The sequence below is a fragment of the Rhipicephalus microplus genome, unplaced genomic scaffold (assembly GCF_043290135.1).
Source record: "Rhipicephalus microplus isolate Deutch F79 unplaced genomic scaffold, USDA_Rmic scaffold_274, whole genome shotgun sequence".
Classification (NCBI taxonomy): domain Eukaryota; kingdom Metazoa; phylum Arthropoda; class Arachnida; order Ixodida; family Ixodidae; genus Rhipicephalus; species Rhipicephalus microplus.
This window is the reverse complement of record NW_027464845.1, coordinates 167947-180224: the sequence shown is the minus strand read 5'-3', so window position 1 is coordinate 180224 and position 12278 is coordinate 167947. Positions and strand designations below refer to the sequence as shown.

The window sequence follows — 12278 nt, the reverse complement described above, 5'->3', positions numbered from 1 at the left end:
GCCGTAGCTCCGAAGTCATCAATTTTAATCAATGTGTCTTTGCTACAGAAACCCACAAGGAGAATCTTTAAAACTCAAATTTATGTTTCACACATGCTAACCCAAGCAAGGATTATACTCAAAATGTTCGATTAACGAGAATTATTTGTACAAATGTACTGAATCTTAGCAATGTTATATATAAGCTTAATGGTGCCTGCACATGTGATGGCTTCTGACTCTGCAGTGACACAGGATGAAACCATTTTTTTTTCATTGTAGGATTACACTCAAAGTGAGGTTCAATAATCCACGGTATTCACAAAGAAACTATCACTGAACTCTCAAGAAATTTACAAATATCGGCGTTTTCTTGATACCTCAGCACCTCCAATAAAGCAAGTCGAAATCGGCACTGTTGGTCCTAGCCACCGGAATGGCCCGCCACGCACCAGTAGGCAATCACGGAGGCCTACGAAGGCCTACATTGGTGCCTTTTTATTAGAGAGGGAGGGGGGTGATCGGGAGATGTCGTGGGGAGGAGAGGGGACACTTGCAAGTTCGTGACACCAGATGTGGATTGCAAGGCGTAAGTCTAAAAAAATCACGAAGAGGGACACACATCTTGCAATAGCAGCCATTTTGTTTTAATATGTTACAGGTTTTATTTTTGTTTATATAGGAAATAAAATCATGCCTAGAAATCAAACTGACAAACGAACATAGGTTCACAGCACTCGTAGTTGTATTCTTCTATTGAGTCTTTTCAGGAACAAGTCGAGAGTGGCAGTTGCTATTTCGATTGTCTCACACATCTGATGGGTATTGAGCACGTGTACACGGTACAAAAAAAGCATGGAAAAGTTGAATGTTTTATACATACTTATCAAGCATTCTTATTTCTGACGTTTTTAAGGAAAATTTTAATGGGGCCCACTTTCAAGGGGTGTCCTCCTCCCCTGACCAAACACCAAGGGGTCGGGGAGTCAACGTTGAAGCAATACTTTCGAGTCAACGTTCTCGGCAGGCGTGGTCAATGGACGCCCAGCTTGTGACCACTAAAGGCTGTGAATCTGAGCAAATATTGCATTTGCTCTCATCTGCACATATGACCATCGACAGGTTTTTGTCTTGGGGGGACGCAAACCCTTCTTTCAACTTGCATCACGACTGAGGGAGTGGGTCGTGTTGGTGTCGCTAGAGTGAATAGCAAGTGCTGGTGGAGCTTGAAGGGTTCAAGTGTCCGTGTTGCACCACCCGCATCGCCCACGCCCATGTCTACACTTCATTCATTGAACACCGTGCTGAGAACTAGTTGAATAAATGCGCAGATTTGTTTCCTTCCGCATCCTATACCGCTGAATAAAAAATTCTCACATTGTGAAAAGTAGGTATTTTGATTCGTTTGAAGGAAAGTTACATTCAAAGAATGACAGATACTCAAAAAAGCGGTTTCATGCAATCGCAATAAGAAAACTCGAAGCAGAGGTGCTTCTTTTTTGTGCCGCGTACAGTGTAAAAGTAAGATCGGATTCGGAAAAAGCGAAATGAGTGACGTGCGTCACTGCTTGCTCATTGTTCAATGAAAGAAGGTTTCATAAAGTATGACGTAGCCAACAACAGCAACAAACTGCTGTATCGTAAATTAAAAAAATCAAAGTGCTGCACATTTACGGTAGAACATGAACATAGATTAAAATGCGCGTTATTTTTTTATGAATGGAAAATAAAAACTATTTTACAAAACGCTTTGCATTCATCGGGATGTCGACACCTCTGTGTAGTGTCATTTATGCTATTTGGATGAAAATCCCTGAATTTCAACGAATTCAGTAACCTGTGGCAGAAGAGCCTTATGAATTTTCAGTTTCGGTTTCTGCGCCGCCGACGCCGCCGCCGCCGACGTAAGTTGGGCGCACGCCGCCGCCGATGAAAAAACTGGCGTGCGCCGACAACGCCGCCGACTCTGGACGACCCCCACGCCGCCGCTGGTCAAAATCGCCTCGGCGCACACCTCTACTCATACCACAGAACACCTACCATACTTTTCTAGTCTAGCCACTTAAACCAGGTTCCTCTCTACGGAACAACTTGTATGAAACTCTATGACCCAAGAATAACCTGTGTCACTTGTCCTGACACACAAACATTTTAAGTAATCACATATTTCATCTTGTTTTTGTTCTAAGTGCATGATCTGTTTTTTAATGAATTAATTATTTCTTCGTGAATGAAATAGTTTTGTGTCAGTTTATGATAATTAAAATTGTTTTATCTTGATTTCTTGTTTTTGGCTCTTCGGGGCTACTTTTTTGAGTTACCTAAGTTTCGTTTGGTTATTTTTGGCCTATTATTGGCCCTGAACATGGTGGGTTGCTTTCCGAGCACCTGGCAACCCCGTCCAATCCATGTGCGCGCCCTGCGCGCGCCGAAGTCCAATGCGCCGGCGCTGATCCGCACGCCAAGATGAACTTTGCTGCACTTCTGTGCGCGTGAGTTATGCTGATATTGCGGCCGCGAATGCCTAGGCAACACAAGGTGCCCAACTGCATCGTCAGGCTTCCTGCACCACGCAACTAGAGCAGCAATCATGGCGGCAACAAAGAGTGCGTCGACTTCGCTGCGCAACGTGAGGCGGTGGTCAGGTTTGTGTGTGTATGCTGCATGTACATCTTTTACCGCATGTGTAGTACTTACAGCATTCTTGTCCATCAACAACAAGAGCGGGACGTCACCGGCTAGCGGCGCCTGCATTTTGATAAACTGTCGTGTGTCCGGAACATGCAGCTGTCGTAGTAAGCGCGTTTTGATTTTGGTCCCACGTGTTGCTCAAACCTTACTCACGAGAGATCTATCGAACTTTTAAGTAGGAAATTGCCAAGGAAAGGAACTATGATAATACTCTGGGTAGTTCTCTACTGTTTGAGGCTTGGACGGGAGTATAGGAGGGTTGCACAGGGGCGTGGCCCACGAGATGGCGCCAGCGTCGAAGAGACAGCGCATCCATCTTTGTGGTCTTCCTCCCTGCCGCCGCGGGCAAGCAGTCGCAGAACGTACACTAGTACGAGGTACACTCACGGCTGCGTGCCTGTGCAAGATTCCTGTGCTCATAATTGTGAACTGTGCCTTATTTGGTTGCTACAATCACTCGAGGAAGAGGCTGGTCATGACAATGCGTCTGATGTCGGCTTTATTTTCATGCCTAAAATGATTGTAAACCAATCGAAGAGGTTTGAATGGTTCAGCCACACACTATGCCACATCACAGAGGTTCGCGTTTGTGGTGAAAAACTTAAGTTTTCGCGACGTGCGCTATGAAGCTTTGTTTACACAGCAAGAGACGAGCGCGCGGACTACGACCGCGATCGCTGCTTATCACCGGTATCATTCAGGTAGATGTGACGTGTTACTGATTTCGGTGTGTTAGTAAACAGTCATCGACGCAGTGCGTTCTCGTTTACCCATGCCTTAAAGGGCCGAGCACATTAACTTCGATCAGTTACAATCGAGACCGTATGTGATTTCTGGGTGCGCAACTGCCCGACGCGCGTCATTGGACCCTGCAGCAAAGAGCATTTTTGATCGCAAGCGGCTTGGGCTCAACCACGAACGAACTATGACAATTGTATCACCTCACATGCTCTTGCAAATGGTGAAGCCCTTCCACACAAAGAATTCGTGAAGCGCCACCACCGCGGTGAAAAAAAATTATTCGTCCGAGCACTGAGCAAGAAAAACGAGTCACATTTCCGACGACGACGCGGTGGCCGTCTCCGAGGTCTCCAACTCGATGCTGTTGGACCCATCCGCTATTCACATAGTTGTGGACGTCCATAAATTTACAGGCTTTAAGCTCGTCCCTTGTTGCGAAGCTTGTGCTGCCAACAAGGTGGTTCTTAATGTCCGTGAGCTCGATGCGGGAATAACACTTCACATCACACACAGCTTCATCGCTGCTGAAGTCGAACAGGGCGATATCCGCCGAAAATGTGAACCTTATGTTCGTAGCGAAGTTTCACCGGACTTCGGAAGTCGCGCGCGTAAGCACGCAGCCGAGTTTCACCACGTTGGTACAGTACGTAGCGGCACGTACACAACCTCTTACTGCTGCTCGCCGCTTCAAAAAGGGCGCGCTAAGACCACTGACATGGCGGTAGAGGCAAACGCCGCTAGCGCCTCAAGCGGATGACGTCACGTGCAACCCTCCTATTGCGAACCAAGACATATCGGGTTAAATACGGAGGGGTAGACACGGTATGCAGGGCGTGTGGAGAGAAGAAAGAAACTGCCGAACACTCGATAATGTTCTGTAAAGGGCTTCACCCTATAGTTCAGGATGGTGGCGCAGAGTTTTTCAAAGCACTGGGGTTTAGAGACTGGGAGGGCAAAATAGAATTTAAGCGGGTAGAATTAACTAGAAGGAGGTTATCTGGTTGGTGGCTAAAGTCAAGGCACGAGTGAAAATTAAACCCTTCACTGCAAAGTATGAATCCTCAACCTCACTATTTAAGGGAAAAAAAAATCTAGTTTTTGGTTTAATAATTATTACGGCTTGGTGGTGCCAGCCACCGCCCGATCTAAAGGGTACAGCCATATCCATCCATCCATCATCATGGCGGCGGATGGTAACAGCTGGGAGAGTCTATTTGCACCTCAACAGCTCGGGGTCACGTGACCCAAGTTGCAACGTCACATATGACGTCATTGGTTAAAACGATCGGCTTCAACTGGCTACGTCTTATTGTGACTATGTCTTGTCAAGCGACTCCGAGGTCACGTGATAAAAAAAAATAACGAAGGCGCGTTTTGTTGTCATCACGGTTCGTGTGCACGAGTTCCAGTTATCATGTGACCGTCATCCACACTTCCACGCTGCGTGCCCTGGATTAAAGAGCTCGACCAAGGAAGCCCGCGTTATCGAAGTCACTCCACTGTGCCGCTCATGAACTTAGTGCTGTCGAGGAGAGTGCCAAGTGTGTTGTGTCACAGGTTGCGTGTAGGGAGCCTACATGAACTACCGGTCATGTAGGCTCCCTAGTTGTGTGGTGCTACGAAGGCTAGGGCACGCGATAGGAACAGGTATGTTTGCCGGCATTTGCTGCTACCGCTGTTAGCGCCATATGCTCTACATCGAAGGAATTTACTGAAGTCTACAGGTGTACAGCCCGAAGTCCTCCCGATGACCATTCGGCTGAGCTTCGCGTCGTTACACAGATAGCTGATTCTCATTTTCTGAAGAACCAGTGAGCAGTCGACTGTTAAATTTCATGTGCAACCTACAGAGGTCAAGTGGAAATTATAAGGGCTCGTTTTTCTTTGTTAGACACAATATTAACGAGAGCTGGTCGCGTACTGTGAACTGGTCGTGAACTGAAACTTGTCTAGAATGCCGGAATGGCACGCACCAACACTCTCTGGCGCCATGTATACCGATAACTAGTTGACAGCCCTCACTCAAGCATTAAACCTTAGCGGCTTTGCATGCAAGAATTTGGGCTCTTTCTAACCAGTTGTAATCAGAAAATGCCGTCAGCGCAGTCCGGAGCGTGCCTTTTCGGTGTTTTAGACAAATGTGCTCACTAGTGACCTGTACTGTACTACGTTACGTATCCGCACGGCAACACACCTGACTCGCCAGTGAGACGAGCACTCGCTCTGGTCCCTGCTTAGGTGATCTAGTGGTTATGGCGCTCGGCTGGCGATCCGAAGGTCGCGGGACGGAATCCGCGGCGGTAGCATTTTCGATGGAAGCAAATATTTGTTTGAGACCCGTGTGCCGAGATTTAGGTGCCTGGTAAAGAACCCCCAGGTGGTCGAAATTACCGCAGCCCTCCACTACGACGTCCCTCATAATCTTATCTGCTCTTGGGGCTTTAAACCCAAACAAATATTACTCTTTGGTGGAGTGGCGAGGCGGTATGAAGAGGTGCAAAAGAGAACAGGGTACCGTGGCGCAATGTAGCAAACTAAGGGAAGAAGCAGGAGACCGTAAGTGAATTTGGCCCGCATCCTAGCGTCTTTTTTTTTTCTTTATAGTGTAGTCTACGTACATTGCATCATAGTTCACTGATTGATGTGCACAATCTTGTACTACTTGCCGCACTTGAACAACTGCAATATTCTATGAACTTGCCAACGCACATGAATAGTTGCAGTACACAGTGTCAGTTCAGGAAGCACTACTTTCTTGTACGTCAGTGCTCGTATCGTACCATATGTAGTTCCTGAGCCACAATATTGGCATGAGGCTGCAAAGCTATAGCTTCTTTAATGACAACATGCACGAGGAGGTATAGTGCTTACCAGTAAATACTTGGCAGGCATTACCTTGGAATTCAAGGCGACTTTAGGGGTATGTTTTTACTTGCAGTTTGTCACATTGTTTCTGAACCTGTATCTTGAAGCTTGAGTTCGGTATGGCATGACTGGGCACTTACTGTAGTTCCCGCTCAATTGAAATGCTCAAAGCAGACGTGTGTTTTACATTTTCATCTATAAACTAACTTATATGTAATTAAATATTAGCAAACTTTAAACTGAAATAAAGGTGCATAGAGGACAGAACACAAGTAGAAGTAGACATGACAAGTGCAATCCTGTCTACTCCTTCTTGTGTTCTATCCCCTGCATGGCTTTATTTCAGTACCAACTAGCCCCTCAACTGAACTATGTTGATTGTTTCCAAGTGAAGAAAAGTACTAAAATAAGAACTGCCAGATATCTAATGTAATGCATTATGTTCAAGTCTCGTAACACTCTGCCACCTGTTATACAATACCATAGTTTATAATGAGTTCTGACATGACACTTATGCACTGTACACTTTAACACACTTCGGTCAGACCCTGCTGCTCAAACAACAGCGTCTTGGCAGACTCACACGCTTCAACTTCAGGCTTGGCCCTGCAATGCTTGAAAGGTCTTGAAGTGGTACATTTCAAATTTTCGTTGACCAGTCGACCTGTGTGGGGTGTGTTGTGATGTTCAGGATGACTGACAGATTCATTGAGAATACAGAGATATGTGATATAAGGACAAGCAACCGTTTAATTAGAAAGAGGGCAATGGCAAGAGACACACAGTTAACTAAGAGGAAACAAAAATATGTGCAATGAAAGAAAGAATGGCACCAGAAACCACACTGAATAACTACAGATACAAAATACAGACAATGGGGTAGGTTAATAAAATAGAGGATTGACTTGAAAATAAATGCAGAGAAAGAAACACTGTGCTTATACTGCAGAGCTTCTCGTGCAACTCAAATGCAAAGTTGGCTAAATAAAATAGCAACAAAAAATAAAACACTTAAAAGACAGTGAAGCTGGTCGATTCTCAAGTTTTTAGAAGGTTTTTGCTAGGTTTTTGCAGATGTGACAGGCGTGCCCAAATTCCGTGCTCAGAAACTCTTGACGAAACCAGTTATCCGCTGAATCAGTACTCTGCTGGACCCTGCCATAGAAGCTCTCATCCACATGCAGGCCGGGCACGTACTCGCAAGGGTTTCTGTATGTATTCCCTTTGCCAAGCAGCACACCTTGGCTCTTCCGCTTAATGGCGAAACTTGGTAGCAGCCTCTTCGGCTTGATGTCTGAACATATTCCCACTTCGCGGCACGTTGTCATTCTTTATATGTGGCTTCTTCTTCCGAAGTTGATTTATTTACGTCTACCCATGGCGAAAGCAAAGATTCAGCACATGATGACGACATGGCTCCTGCTGGTACAATGTGGTGACAAGTCAGTGCGCAGGAACGGTCATGCTTAGTATCAAGGCAGGTGCGCACAGCTTCGTGAAGGTTGTGGGCGATGTGCAGATGGCCTGGTTGCCATGGCTATGCTAGGCGACATCATAGCGAGGCAATGTTTTTGATCGACAAGCACTGTTTTGTGGATAGCTCGAACAGCTCTGCTGTTAAAATTTCAATAAAAGGTTCCTCACAGACCATGCCAGCTTAAAAGAGTGTGAATACGAGCCAGTTGGTACGTATCTATAGTTAAAAATAGCGCGAAGTAGACGCGGACAAGAATTGACACAGGACCGCGCTGCCTGTGTGAATTCTTGTCCGTGTCTACTTCGCGCTGTTTTTAACCATGCCAGCTTACAGTACTCGTAGACGAATCGACGTGGTGCCCGCCGCTCGACTCTCTTGCCAGCTTCTGTAGACGAGGATTCCCGACGGGACAGTCAACTCTATTCGTTGCACAGGACACTCCACACTCGCTGCCTACTTGTGACACCGATGACCACACTCTTCACTGGTTCAAAGACAACTGCCAAAGCAGCCAAAAATTCTTCCCTGGCTTGTGCATCTCTACCGTAGGTGCACTCCCCCAACACATTCCATTTGTTGCAGCTGTGAGAAAGTCCCGGAGGTGCCGATTACCCAAAGCCAGCCATGGGAAGTTTCTTTTCCAACAAGTCGCCCTTCCCTCGACGAAGGGTCCATCGCGGTGAAGCAGTGGTTATGGTGCTCGGCTGTTGACCCGAAGGTCGCGGGTTCGATCCCGACTGCAGCGGTCGCATTTTGATGGAGGCTAAATGGTAGAGGACAGTGCTGTGTGATGTCATTGCATGTTAAAGAATACCAGATGGTTGAAATTTCCGCAGCCCTCCTCTACGACGCCTCTCCTAATCATATCATGGTTTTGGGATGTAAAACCTCAGATATTATTATCCCTCGATGAAGGGGCGCACGCGCGAGCATCAGACGTTTATGGTGCAACGTTAAATGTTGCTCTAAGTTCGCTGGCTTGCTTGCCTACCCTGCCTCTTGTTTTCCAGCTCTCCGCATGGCGTCTTGCATGCTGGAGTGCTTTTAGGCGGATTCGTTTTGCTTGTTGTGTAGTGCTTGCCTGGCCAGAGCAACCCTTTGTCGGAGATCCACGAATGACTAAGCCACTACTTGAACTCTCACACCCACTTCTCAGAATGTTGTATGCTTGAAGCATCAGCTCATGTGCCTCCTTTCTCTTTCTTTCATCTTTGCAGTAGATGACAACACTTGTAATTTTGTGGGCTGTGTCTGTGATCATTCTCCTGGATAACTTGCTAGTTTCCCGGATTTTCTTTGGCAGTTCAGCAACACATTCCTCTTCTGAGGGCACCTGCAAAATGTTGTCATCTGTGCCTTCGGTAGAGAGTGCCGGTAAAATGCACCCACTTTCTGGTGTGCTGAGAATGTTGCTGTGCAAACTTAGCATTGGGCCTTCAATGTATTCTCTTGGGAGCTGTTCAAATGACCATTCTTTGAAAAACCGAAAAATTGCACAGAAGTGCTTGCATGGCAATTTATGTCGAAGAAAATCCTGGCAGGTACACTGTGGTTTATGGAAGTTTACCGTGTGTAGCAAGCCTGGATTGCTTGACTTCACAGAAAAAATGCCAGGTTCAGTAAATACAGCAACATCTTCAGGCTCATAGTCTAAGGCTGTGTCGATACGAGCCATGATATGCCTTATTACTTTTGGAGGTCTGTTATGCAGGTACTTTGGCACATATTCATGGTACTTGCGGTACATTGCCGATCTTTCTACATTCTGCTGAATAAAGACGCTTTGTCTCTCTGGAAGAAACTTTTTCACCACTACTGTAATAAGGCTCGAAAGGCTCCTTCTCCCGTGACTCCACCTCAGGTAATGCTCCTTGAGGATGCGGTTCTGTGTCTCTGTTCCGTTGTTTGTTGTAACGACGACACCAAACTTCATTCTGTGGTATTGAACCCACATCTTGGCTGCTGGCATCCACTGCGTTTCAAAGTAGCTAGCTACTTTGTCGTTCCTCCAAAAGACTGAGTTCTTCAGACATTTGTAGGCCTCGTCAAATTCCTCCCTGCTGCTTGAATTGGCTATTTTGCGAAAGAGACCAAGCAGGGCATCTTTTTGGTCTGGAGGGACATCATTTTCCTTCTTTTTCACCCACCTCTCCCAAGCCTGTTCACGGTGAAAGTTGCACAGCATGACTTCACTCTGTGGGAAGACTTCAGAAATCGCACTTATTTCAGCCTGGCAAAAGTCCACCATGAAATACTTAGGCAAGTACTCAGGATCCCAGCTTTTAAACACACTGAGTGCCTCACTGATGCACGCACTTGTTTCGTACTGCACCACAAAAACACCTGCCACCATGTAATTCGTGGGTGTTTTTACAACAAGGAAAAACAGTGGCAAGCTGTAATCTGTTGTCTTGTTTGTGGCATCAAGGCATGTCACATTGTTGCCATACTGCTTTAGTAGTTCTGCCATGAAGCGAGACTGATAGCAGAACAGCAAGGTCCTGTCGCATTGTTTTGCCAAGGTCTCCTCTACATTAATCTGTCATCGTCGGCCTCGGGGATTGTCGTTTTTGCTTCACTTGTGTAGCAATATGGCCGGAAGAGCACCTTTGATGTTGGTTCTTCTCTCTCCAGTGCAGATACCAGCATTGCAACATTCTCCTGATCCAGATTGCTACAGCGCCCTTGCCTCAAAGATTCCTGAATATGGTTGCGGATGTCTTTGGATGTCGGGTAAAATGCTCTGCAATCTAGATCAGGTTTTTCCTTGCCATTGAAGAGCACGTCCTGTACATAGTAGCGAAGGCATGTCTTCACTTCATGCACAGACGTAATGCCTTCCTGAACGAGGTCATTAATTCTTTCAATAATACTGTGGTCCACCGTCTGTCCATACTTCATGAAGTTGCCAAAGTCATGTTCTGTGTGGCATGACATCTTTGTTATTGTGACGTAAAGTTGCATTTCTGACCTTGGTGGATTGTCTCCATTAAGTTGTTGTGACAAGTTAGTCAATGCAGCAGACTTCAGCATGGTGATCCGGTTCTTCGTACATCCTTGCACTGCAATCTAAGGGCGATCAAGAGAACAAGTTATGCAAACATGTTAAGAATTTTTTCAAAGGCACTTTTCTTGGCAAATATGTAGCACTACCATAAGATATGCAGACTTTACAGTAATGTCGCCGCTGTTAACATAGTGAAATACAGCTAGCATTGTGAAGTGTTATTGCTGCACCTAATTCACTAGTGATCACAAGCATGCCGAAAAAATTGGGGGACCTTTAAGCTTCGCCTTTAAGAGTTGAACGCAACAGCGAAATCTGGCCCCTAGTGCGCACTTCAACCACTAAGTGCATACTTATTAATGTGTGTTGTTACACACACACGCACATAGACGCGCGCGCGATGTATCTATAGTAATGGTACAAGTTTTCGATCTAAAGCACTTCCCTGTGCTAGTCAAGACATATTTCTCACAATGCCTCGCAGATGGCAGCACATTATCTAATTTTTACTGTTTGCTTGATCAATGCCTCCTCTAGAAAGGAGGCGTTGGCTTGATATGTTTTCCGCTAGATGGACATAGTTGTCCATTTTTGGAGCTCTTTGGAAGTTCGTCTGTGTTTTTAGCGGCGATGGCTGCACTATCCCGGCTTTTTTCGAAGCATGGCGTCGCGCAAAAAACGTAGTTTGATGGCCTCGCCAATGCGCCTACAAATTGCCGAATGGGCTCATTTTCGTCGCGACACCTGCCAAACAAAATGCGTTAAGGAGACTCCTTCCACTACATGACATTTATGTAGTGTTTTTTTCCAAAGCAGTTGCAAGTAACATCGTGGCTTTGTGGTAGGACGCCTGCTTGCCACGCAAATGGCCCCGGGTTCGATCTTCAATGGGACCGAAGATTTTTATTGTTTATTTTATTTGCACCTTTCTCGATTTTTCGCTCACAGGCGACGCTGTTACCGACGTCGGCGACGGGATTTATGCGAAACGAGCTCTCCAACGCTATCGCGTTAATATAGTCGCTAGGACATTGTGCACAAGCCTGAATGATCTCCACGAGGTAGATATATGTCGGCCGTAACCCACCATGAATAGGTCTTGTGTTGGCAAAGAGTGCTATATATGAGAGCTGAGAATATAACAAAACATGAGGGCAGTGCTTTTGTGCTATTCCGAGTCCTGCTTTTGCACCATTTACCGCAAGATGCAATACGAAGGTGTGACAAGTATGGTGAAACACTTGAAACAGAGGCTTATCATACTACATCTTGGGTTAGAATATTTATGAAGCTCTTTAGTTGAACAGCATGCACATTGAATGCATTGAACAGAAAACTAGATAATGTAGATGGAATGGCCGCCATTTAATGGATATTCATACCTCAAAGTCTGGGAACACCTCAACCTTCTTAATGTGCATAGTTGCTGTGCATCCCTTCTTCTTTGTGCTTTGGAGTTTCACTCTTTTTTTCTTGAACGTCTCTGCTGTCCAGTCCACATCAGGTTGGCCTCCATTG

At 45.9% G+C, this 12278-nt stretch overlaps 1 long non-coding RNA gene across 1 annotated transcript in view; it reads left to right on the top strand.

Moving 5' to 3' along the window:
- Nucleotides 1-2411: 2411 nt before the first annotated feature.
- Nucleotides 2412-12278, top strand: part of LOC142793090 (uncharacterized) — an 87980-nt gene continuing 78113 nt past the window's right edge. The window contains exon 1 of the long non-coding RNA XR_012891435.1: nt 2412-2624. This is a non-coding gene — a long non-coding RNA (uncharacterized LOC142793090). The remainder of the gene's footprint in view (nt 2625-12278) is intronic.